This window comes from Marmota monax, unplaced genomic scaffold (assembly GCF_021218885.2).
Source record: "Marmota monax isolate L192 unplaced genomic scaffold, Marmota_monax_Labrador192_F-V1.1 WCK01_AAM20220418_F8-fsc00052, whole genome shotgun sequence".
In the NCBI taxonomy this organism is placed as follows: domain Eukaryota; kingdom Metazoa; phylum Chordata; class Mammalia; order Rodentia; family Sciuridae; genus Marmota; species Marmota monax.
In genome coordinates, this window is record NW_026693473.1 from 7,499,700 (window position 1) to 7,511,872 (window position 12,173).

The following is a 12,173-nucleotide window of genomic DNA, read 5'->3' on the forward strand; positions in this document are numbered from 1 at the left end:
CCTCAGTGAAATAAGTCAAACTCAGAAACTCAATGGTCTCTGTAGGCCGAAGCTAGAGTAAGGAAAGGGAGGGAAGGATAGGATAACAAAGAACCAATCAAATATAAATTAATAGGCATTAATATTTTCGTGTGTTCATTGCAAACATGTTCTCAGTTTTGTTTGCCTTTTAATTTTGTGTAAAATTTTTAATTAAAATTTTTATTTCATATGATCAAACCTATTAATCATTTTATTGGCATCATCTAAGTTTACTTGCATTTCCCTCTCCTTCAAGCTGATAAGTATTAGGTGTATTGTTTCCTTTTTCTTTCAATTCTTTAGTCTATCTGAAATTAATGTCGGGTAAGATGAGATAACAGTCTAATCCATGTGTGTTCCCCATGGTTACAATCAATGGTTCCAACATCACTTATCAAGTAGATTTCATTTCCCTGATTCATGACCAACACTTAAACAGACACCAAGTTCTTCATATACACTCAGATCTGCAGAGTGGACCCTGTGAGGTGCCTCCCAGATTCCCTCCAGGAATGAAGAACTTACCCACCCAGCTGCTGGAGTGTGGGTGGGAGACAGCCCCAAATCTGGGTCTTGCCTCCCCTCCTTCCAGGGACAGATTGCATCCAAGAAGTGGTCACTACAGGCATACAGGCCCAGCCACTTTGCCTCAAAGCAGGGCAATTTGAACCATGTGACCTTTGGGTTTGCTGAGCTTTTGTTGGGCCCCTCCCCCTTTGCTCAGTCTTGCATCTTCCCTTTCCTGTCCATGGATGTTTTGTGTTTTTTTTTTTTTTTAATATTTTGTTTTTAGTTGTAGTTGGACACAACACCTTTATTTATTTATTTATGTGGTGTTGAGGGTCGAATCCAGCGCCTCACACATGCTAGGCAAGAGCTCTACCGCTGAGCCACAACCCCAGCTCGTATTCATGGATGTGTATTCCCAAATCATTCTCTGTAAACATCCTGCATGTTGATTTCTAGAGTTTGTATGTGGACGTTTTGTTTCATTAAAGTATTGATCTTAGTACCACATTTTTTTTGTAGTTCTCAAATATAATAAGTTTTTTGAATTATTAGTTAGCTGAATCCAGAGTGTTATGATGATGTGTAATAAAACACCATAGAAGGACTGGCAGTGGAGCTCAGTGGTAAAGCACTTGCCTAACATGCATGAGGAAAGGCTCTCGGTTGGATTCCCAGTACCACAATAAAACACACACACACACACACACATCATAACACAAAAATATTCACTAATGAACTCACCTAAGAGCCTCCACTCAAACATTTTTTGTTTAAAAACTAGCATCTTGAGCCAGGCATTGAGGTATAGGCCTGTAATCCCAACTACTCAGTGGCTCAAGCAGGAAGACCACAAGTTCAAGGCCAGCCTGGGCAACACAGTGAAACTCCATCTCAAAAAACAAAGCAAAACAACAACACACTAGCATCTTCCTTTCCTATCAATCTCTGCTGTAATGTAAAACATGTTTACAATGACAATTTATTACAAAGTGAAATTAAAGTTCTTGCAAGAAGCAATATTTTATGATGTCAATAGAACCTGACACTAGACTTGTGTTTAAATTACTTAACAGCCTAGAACTATTAAGAATCTAGTCTAAAACAGCTAAAAATTGAAAAGAGGGAAAATCAACAAGCTTGACAACTTAGTAGGCTCTTCTAAAGAGGACTAAGAGTCCACTGGCAAATTCTACCAAAACTTTAAATAGATACCACTCTTTCTCAAACTTTACCAAGAAGTAGAAGACCAAGATTACCCTAATACTAAAGCCAGACAAAGATATTACAGGGAAAAACTAAGACTAATATCCTTTATGAGAATATGTAAAAATCTTTAAAAAAAACCTAATGATCCAAATTGAGCAGCATATTAAAAAGATTATATATCATTGCCAGTGGGATTTATCCCAGGAACACAAGAATGATTCAACATGTAAAAATGGAGTTTAGGGCTGGGGATATAGCTCAGTTGGGAGAGTGTTTGCCTCGCATGCACAAGGCCCTAGGGTCAATACCCAGCAACACACACACACACACATACACACACACACGGAATATAGCCAGGGTGAACACCTATAATTCTAGCAACTCAGGAGGCTGAGATAGGAGGATCGAAAATTCAAGGCCAGTCTCAGCAACTTAGTGAAGCCCTTAGCAATTTAACGAGACTCAGACTTAATAAAAAATAAAAAAGACTGGGGATTAAACTCAGAGGTAAAGTGTCCCTGGGTTAAATCCCCAGTTACACTCTCCCCCAAAATGGTGTACAGGTGATAGTCTGAGATATCACCAGACTAGGAATTAGAGAGATGGCCAAGACTGACTCCAAAGTCATGCAAAATCTCACCTTGGTAGGCACATGCTCCTGCAATGAATGCAAGATACATTTCAGACTTTATCAGAGGATTGCAAGAATTGATGATATTAGTGGTCACATCAGTGATTGGAGAAAAATACTACAGACCTCGTGAGTCAGGCTGGGGTGGAAGAGCTTGAAAATAGAAATTAGATATTTACCACATGAAACGTTAAAGGTTGCTAGTAGTTTACATTGAAACCTGGAACACCATTTTCCTAAGCTAAGAATGGTTTCTTGCAGCTAACTACTACATATAGATGAATTTTATATTATAATGTGCATTCTTATCACATAGTTATAGAGTGATTCCCCAACCCCAGTTTCTTGAATATAGTGTTGATAAAACCAACCTAATTCTATCCTAAGATGGGGAGCCATCTCATCACAAAGTTGTAAAAAGTTCATTTCTGTTTTATGAAGATATTTATCTGGCCTGACCATGCTCTGAGGGCTAATCTTGTTCAATTCCAAACTCACTCATGCCTGGCTCTCCTTGACCAGATAACAACACTCCCTAAAACTCAACAGCACTTCATAAATTCTGATGTTGGAATCTCAATTTACTCTCTACCTTGAAATGCTAAGCCATGGAGCTCATTAACCTGCTATCTGCCTTTGTATTATGCTTGCCAGAATCCTGTTAGCTGTTAAGTTCCCAAGACATCCCCCACTTTGTAACTTTTTGTGCTGTAAAACCTTTTTCCTGGAGAGCTGGGGGGCTGTTCTGTAGCCTGGCTTTGGGTGAGACAGTTGCTGTGTACACAATATAAGCTTGCTTTAATTTGATTTAAAATTGGAGGTCGTGGTCTTTTCTTTGTGTTGTGGTTCAACGTTTGGTGGCCCCAGCAAAATCAGACCACCAATATTCTGAAGCTGGACCCTCACTCTGGGACTCCAGGCTGGAGTGCCACCCCAGGGGGTGCGCACCTTGAGATGTTCCAAGGCCCCTGGTTGTGCCTTCGGCTCATCAAATCGCTGGAGTGAACTGACACAGTAAAACAACTAGCAAGTATCCAGTGGAGGAGCCTCCATAGGTAAGTGGTGCCCCCATAACATCTGGTATTGGGTTTAAGAGAGATCTCTTTTGGGGACAGTGAGGTGCCTGGTGAGGCACATACACACTCTGTCTTGGACAGTAGCGAATTGTTTCACTGTCCTCTGGTATTGGTCTGGTGAGGAATTTTTTCTGGGGACAATAAGATGTCTGGCCAGACAAATACACACTCCTGTGTAGGACAGTAGCAAAGTGTCACACTGTCCTCTGCTCTGATAGGGACAGAGAGATGTCTGCAGAGGCATATACACACTCCTGTTTGGAGGATTAGCAAGAGGTTGCACTGCTCCCTGGGTTTTGGCACCTGGCTCTTGTTCCCCTGTGTCTCATTCTGTGTTCTATGTTTTTTTCCTGCCTTTTTGTTGTGTATCTTCTCTGGTATAAACTTAAGTAACTGAACAACAAAATGGATAATAAGGCAAGTAATCCTGACACTCCTTTGAGCTGTGTTTTAAGGAACTTTGACAAACTTTACCCCCCTTCAGGATTAGGAAGACAGTGTTATCTTTCCTCCCCACAGTTGGCCGCCTTGAGCACACCCACTGCAGGAGGGAGATGCCAGCTGGGGATCTGGGAAATGAATATCTCCCGAATTAACAAGTGAAATAACATGCCATCAGGGCGCCCTGGGAACCTCTACTGAAATGTAACTCTTAAAAAATTCCTTTAAAACCCCTTGTCCCTCCTGATCAAGAGGGTCATAGCCTTTGGGACAGGAGTCCCCTGTGTTTCTCCTTTGCTAGCAAAGCAATAAACCTTCTTTTTCCTTTTTCTCAAAACTGTGTCTTCATTAGTAAATTGGCATTAATTGCCTTTAAGGACAGGGACCGAACTTTTGGTTACAAATTTTGGCACCCCAGGTGGGACCGCAGAGCAGACCCTGCTCCGCTTTCTTGGGAAGGCCTGGCACTCCAAGCCACTGTACCTGCTGCCAAGGATGTAAGGTGAACTTTTTGATAGGTGACTACTGGAAAGTTAGGAGATGTGCCTGAGGTCAAACTGAACCAGAGGAGCTATTCCTGTAAGTGAGGGGAGGGATTGAGGGACTCCCAGCAGCTGCTGAAACCCCTTTTGCTTCAGGGAACTCCCACCTTCCTTCCCTGCACTGTAAAAATGGCTCCACCTTCATCTACTTTGAAAAAAAGGAATCTGAGTGCAGTAAAGTCACTACACCGAGATCCTTGATTTTACACATCTGGTTCCCCTTTGTGGGAGCATCTGGTCCCCTCATGGGGACATCTTTGGTACCACTGGTGTAGGAGACACAGGTAAGTGGGAGTTGGGAAATTGGGGAGATTTTCCCCCATCTGGTCTGCTTTAAAGGTTCCCATCTGTTGGTCATGGTTTGGGGATCCTCTCTGTTTGCTTGTCATTGTGTTTTGTTTGTATCTGTTTCTGGCCCTTAAGACCTGAGCAATAGTGTGTTGATCTTATAGATTGTTTCTTGGAAATGATCTTGTCTGAATGGGTCACCTACTGATGTAAACGTGTCTAAAAAGATGATGTTTAACTGTAACAATCTGGTCTTTGAATGGTTTTCTGAAGTATTATGCAGTCTTGCAGTTGAAAGTTGGTTTGTCAGAAATAAGATAATTAATAAGGAGTCTTAACAGTCAAAAACTAAGTTGGATGCAAAAAGTGCTGCCTGTAATCTAATGTGTGAGCATAGGAGGACTCTCAGGAGGACCCCCACCCCCATCCATTCCCTCCTGGATGCTTCCCTCCCTTCCTTTGACGATCAGAACTGCTAGCAATTCAGATTGTAGGACTAAAAGAAAAATATGGGATAATTAGTAAGAAAACATCCAGGTTCCCTTTGTTCCCACAGAGCCTTCATAAGCCTGATTAAAGTCTCCCATTACTGTTTCTGTGATCAGATGTACTCAATGTATTTTATTTTGAGATATTTCAGAACTTATGCCAGATGTTTGACCTCACCTGGAAAGATGTTATGCTATTACTTAGCCAACCTTTAGTCTCAAATGCCCCAGGTATGCTTCTCCTGCTTCTCTGTAGGGAGCCAAGAGGTCAATTTTTCCCTTGAATACAAGTGCTAGTTTTTCTGTTCTCACCCCTTACCTTAGACCTCTTAGAAATATCTGAACAGCCTATTACCAAAAGGTTTACTCCCCCTGAGTTATGAACAGGTCTTGGAGCAAGATTTAACCTGTCACAGAGAGAGGAAGAATAACTCTAAAAATGGTCACACAAGGAAACAGACCTGCTCAACAGCCAGTGGCTTATCTCAGTAAGGAGCTTAACATTGTAGCTTTGTTCTCAAAAGTAATAGAAAGTAAGGTACAATAACTTTCTGACATCCAAATCTGTCCAATTACCAACTAGGAAAAAAAAGTGGTTAAAACGCCTTAGGCATGAGGTTTCCGCTCAAAATAGCAGTTTCCCCCAGCTCCTTCCAAACCTAAGCCAGGACTTACACTGAGATGCAAATTGAAGAAGCCTTCAAGCTCAGGAGACTTATCTCAGGCCCAAGGAAAAAGAAGTAAAAATGTCTTTTACCTGAACTCAAACTAAACTAAACCAAAAAGTAAATTGTGTAGTACTTTACTAAAATAGTTACCTGCTGTGTCATTTTTTCTAGGACTCGTTTTTCTTAGATTCCATATTCTTTGATTTTCGTCCTATGCACCTAGGTTAATGTTTTTCTGATCAGTTCTATTTTTTTATTCAATTACAGAGTTTTTAAACATCTGTAACATTGCAATGGAGATTCACCTGCGAAAAGCTACAAGGCCTTTACTTTTGTATGTATGCACACTGTGCATTGTGTTGTCTGACCATGTGTGTGTGTGTGTGTGTGTCCATATGTCATGTACATGATATCAAGATTGGCAGATAGAAAATGAGCGCTCATAAAAATTTTTTTAAAAAAATGGATCCAAATACTTTTAATTCACATGATTTAAAATGGTTCAATTTAAATTGTGTAAACAGATAAAAGTAAAAATGTCTTTAAAATTAAACTCTATTCACAAATCTTTCTAGATGATCAAAGAACTAATAAAATGTTGATGTCTATAAAATGTCTAATATCCCTTGATTCTAAAAAGTTTGTTCAACAGAAAATTGGCTAATACTGTTTAATACGCTTATCTGATATCTTGGTAAAAACAAGTAAAGTAGATTTGACATGGAATTACTCATAAATGTCTTTCAACATCTGATTAATTTACAAGGTTAAAATACCAACTGTTAAATATACCATCAAGTACGCTTACCTCCTTGAGTTCCCTTGGGTAATATTATTGATGTTTTCATAAATTGGTAGATTAAAAAGGGTTTAAAGTTGCTTTGTCATCACTGGAAAATGTTACTAAGAATTTAAATTTCCAACAGGTATAATTCTGTATACTTGAAAATTGTGTTTTCATGAAATGGTAAACAGATGTGATTCTAAATACAAAGGCCCAAAGGTTTAAAATGTTCTGATTAAGAGTACTGTAAATAACATAAAGTATTTCTTTTTATTAAAATAAAATAATCTGCCCAAATTCAGAAACTTACAAGGATTGTTTCAGAATGTGAATAGAAAAGGGAGTTGACAGACAAGAAGGAGGAATTAGAAGGTTCTAGGTACAGAAACTATATTCAATAGAGGGAAAAGAAAGTGCTTCTGGATAAGAAAGTCTTTATATTATGAAATAAATAAGAGGGTTTAACTAAGTGATAAAAAGATCTGTGTAAGTTAGTTATGTATGTATGTGAAACAATCAGTCAAAATTATTCAAGGTTTTTTTCCCTAAAGTTAAATGTTAATGTATTGATATAAACCAAAGTTTAATCTATGTGTTAAGAAGACAAGGATTTCTTAAAACATTAATTTACCCATAACATTGTGTTTATCAAGCTTTGTTTTTTGAGCAAATAGTCTTGAAAAAATTAAAGATTATACAACTGTGGTTAAAATAACTTTTATTTTGAAATGTATAATATGTTATTTCATTAAAAGCTAAACTTGATTAATATAAAACATCAATGTAATTGTGGTGCTATTACTCTTCTTTGTATATTAAATGTGTCCATATCTTTTAGATACCCAAGTCTTTAAGGTAGAAGCTTTAAAAGAACATTATATCAAGCTGGTGTTCTCCACACTCAAGTTGTATGGTAATTTTAGGCTTATAAGAATAACATATTGGATATTTATTTATATCATTTAATGTTCTATAACTAGACCTGTTATCAATAAAACATATAAAGTTTTATGTTATTTTTTACACTGGCATAAAATTTAAATGTATTTTTAAGTTAATGAAAGCCTTTGTAAAGGTTAATATTGTAAAACACAAAAGCATTTTGCTACTTTTCCACAAAAGGTTAAAAGTTCTCAGCCTTTCTTTAATTTGTGTTTTAAATGTACTATCATATTATGTTAGCTAATATTCATGTGCACTCAAACAACAATATATGTAAACTTTGTAAAAGGGTATTTAAGAAGCAAAGATCAGTTTCAAAACCAGAACACTTTACTTAAGATGTATTTATAAAGATTTATGAAGAGCCCCACCTTACCTGAGATAAGGCTCTGCCCCCCACATTAGTACATGTCAGAATGACTCCAAAGTAGGCCAGACTTCAGTTCATTTAAAGTTATGTTCAAAGGATTTATTTTTGTTGTTAAGATTACTAGGATCTCTGGCTGGGGATGTGGCTAAAGCAGTAGTGCGCTCGCCTGGCATGCGTGCGGCCTGGGTTCGATCCTCAGCACCACATACAAACAAAGATGTTGTGTCCGCCGAAAACTAAAAAATAATTATATATATTAAAAAAGACTACTAGGATCTCAAACAGGGGATATAATATATAACTCAGCCAAAATTCAAGATAATTATTACACAAACTAAATATGTTTTTACTCATGTTGATTTTATTTTGTATTTTCCTTATAAACTGTCTAAAGTTTGACTGTTAATGTTTTGCAGAGGTAGTGCAACCTGGGTTAATTTAAGATAATAAGCCATCACCTACAGGACAGATAAGATAGTTCAAACCCCAATTTTAAAAAAAGGGTAAATGACTGTAAAGTTATAGACATTAAAGTTAAAGCCCAGTACTTCTTTTTTAATACTTATTTTTTAGTTGTAGTTAGACACAATACTTTTATTTTATTTATTTTTATGTGGTGCTGAGTATCAAACCCAGGACTTTGCAGGTGCTAGATGATACTCTACCACTGAGCCACAGCCACAGCCCAAAGCCCAGTACTCTTAGTTTAAGACTGGCGAGACTGATTTGCTAGGTGTTTAAGATCAAGACTTAAAATTAAATTTAAATTAAAAGGGCCAAGAAAACCAATATATGGCTCTTGCTCTCCGAGTCAGCCTGAATCCAGGGAACAGGGAACTTCTCTAAAGAGCTTTGTAACTCTGGACTACATAACCTCCCAATCAGGGAGATTAATGATACCACTGGAAAATAGAAAGCCAAACAGTACACTTGCTATGATGAGGAGGGTCACTGGAGAAGGGAGACATCCCTGATGCTTCCAAGGAAAGTCACATGGTCAGCAACACCTGGACCCATCCTAGTGCAAATGGTACTAGCAGAACTAAAAAGCTGCTCTCAAGTTCCCTTAAGAGTGGTTTCCATGGGTAGCTGACTCTTAACAATAAATAAGAACAAAAGTCAGTTTGACGTGCTTCATCTTAAACACCTAGCAAAAACAGTTAAAAACAAAATAGTCATTTATTCCTGGACATTAAAATATATATAGTAGTTAAATGTAACTTAAGATATACACTTGTATTAGCCCCCAAAATAAGCAAGACTGGAGGTTACAAAGAGAGTTTCTTAGGAAGAAATGTCTAATAACTATCAAGTGAAACTGCAAAGTCAGAAGTTTTTAGTAGTTTAAGGTCTACAGATCTTCCTGACCTCCTACTCAAGTAGAATTAATAATTGCTAACATGGTTATCTAGCCCAAGTAGCAGAAATTAAGGGCTCTCTACTAGACACAGAGGTCATCCAGTAAAAATTTTCCAAGATCAATTGACATTAAGTAGCTTAACTACATCTTATGGGGATGGACATCTGTAACATATTCAATGTTGTGTTTGCATTCCTGATAATTCTGGGGATGTGGGGCTGGGGATGTGGCTCAAGCGGTAGCGCGCTCGCCTGGCGTGCGGCCCGGGTTCGATCCTCAGTACCACATACAAACAAAGATGTTGTGTCCGCCGAAAAACTAAAAAATAAATATTAAATATTCTCTCTCTCTCTCTCTCTCTCTCTCTCTCTCTCTCTCTCTCTCTCTCTCTCTCTCTCTCCCCCTCACTCTCTCTTTAAAAAAAAAAAAAATTCTGGGGATGTTAAAGATTTACATTCCCAAATGAAGGCCTTGTCCACTCTGGCCTCATTTTGGGGTCAACTTCTCAGCCCTCACATCTCCTAATGAAAAATTATTAATTTATATTATTTTCATGATAAATATTGACATGTTCCAGATGCTACAATATTTATTTTGTACTCATGTCTTTTTGTTTCTCTCTCATAGAAGCACCCCTCCTCAGATGACTTTACAACCTGTTCTTCCCTAACCAGACTTCAATCTGACCTGACTTCTAAAAGGGAACTCCTAAGGTGTTTTCCCACCTCACATCACCCCCTCTCAGCTCCAAAGCAGCCATAATGAGCATCATCCCTTTTTCTTACAGCAGTAAAAAGTTCCTATAATTAAAAAGGGGGAAATGAAGCCAGAGGTAGACAGTCAGTATAGAAAGGTAAATCAAGTCAGGTCAGATCAAGGAGGCCAGTTTTGAGTGGGTCTGGAAAGTTGGAGACTATCCCCAGAGTGATTTAAATTCCTTCAGCAACCTTTCTCCATTCTATCAAAGATTTGAAAGGGACACATAAGACAATAGGGGAATGATAAAACCAACCTAATTCTATCCTAAGATAGAAAGTTATAAAAAGTTTATTTCTATTTTAGTAAGATATTTATCTGGCCTGACCATACTCTGATGGCTAATCTTGTTCAATTCCAAACTCACCCATGCCTGGCTTTCTTTGACCAGATAACAACCCTCCCTAAAACCTCAACAGCACCTCATAAATTCTGATGTTAGAATCTCAATCTACTCCCAACCTTGAAATATTAAGCCATGTAGATCATTAACCTGCTATTTGCCTTTGTATTATGCTTGCCAGAATCCTGTTGAGTTCCCAAGATCCCTCCCACTTTGTAACTTTTTGTGCTATGAAACTTTTTTCCTACAGAGCTGGGGTCTATTCTCTAGCCTGGTTTTGGGTGAGACAATCACTGGGTGAGACAGTTGCTGGCCAGCCCTCTCTGTGAACACAATATAAGCTTGCTTTAATTTGATATAAAATTGGAGTTCGTGGTCTTTTCTTTGTGTTGTGGTTCAATAGTGTCCTGGTCAGTCATGCTACTAGTTATTAGATACTAAAACTTGGAATAATGTCAGTTATGTAGGATACTACATAAATAGTGAAGGAAAACATCAACATGATCATTTGATGCAGAAAATTTGACAAATCTTAATCCCTTTCCATGATTAAAAAAGAAACACACATACACACACAAAATGAAGATAAAAGGAAACTTCCTCAACCTAATAAAGGGCATTTATGAAAAATCAAACATTGTGTTTATTAAAAGTTACACCCATAGAAATTAGGAAAGAAAAAGAAACTTAGAAGAATCTACTTTAGAAAAAAGAAGCAAAACTATTTATTAGCAGATGGTAAAAACTTGCATATAGAAAATCTTAAGACAGTTATAGCAGTGAATTCCTGTAACACCTTGGGAGGCTACCTGGGAGGCTGAGACAGGAGGATCAAAAGTTGGAGGCCAGCTTAATCAATGTAGTAAGACCATGTCTCAAAATAAGAAATGGCTGGGGATATAGCTCAGCGGTAGAGTACTTGCCTACCATGCATAAGGCCCTAGGTTTGATTTGATCCACAGTAACTAACACACAAACACACACACACATGTAAAAGAAAATCCTAAATACACACACATGCACACATACAAAGTAGAACTACTAATGAATGAGTTCAGCAAAGCAGCAGGATTCAAAATCAAACACAAAACTCAGTTATATTTCTATACACTAGAAATAATACAAAAAAGAAATTAAGAAAACAATACTATTTACAATAGCAATGAAAAAGAATTAACTACTTAGGAATAAATTTAACCAAGGAAGTGTGAGACTTGTACACAAAAAATTATAAAACACTTAACAGAAAATAAAGAATTAAGTTAAGAAAAAGATATTCCCAGTTCATGAATTAGAAGAGGTGGTATAAAGATGGTACTCCTCCCCAGGCTGATCTACAGATTCAATGCAATATTCCAACTCAGCAATGGAGAAATTGATCCTAAAATTTATATGTAAATACAAATGACTCTGAATAGCCCAAAAGACTTGAAAAAGAAGAACAAAGTTGGTGGACTCACACTTTCTAATTTCAAAATTTACTACAAATCTACAGTGGTAAGAACTGTGGTACTGGCATGAGGATAGACATGTCGCTCAATGGAATAAATTCAGAGTCCAGAAAAATAAATTATTTTCAAAAAGATTGCCAACCACTTCCAGGCATGGTGGTGAACACCTGTAATCCCAATGACTCCAGAGACCGAGGCAGAAGGATCTCAAGTTCAAGACCAGCCTGGGCAACTTACCAAGACCCTGTGTCAAAATAAAAAGTAAAAAGGGCTGGGGGTATAGTTCAGTGGTAGAT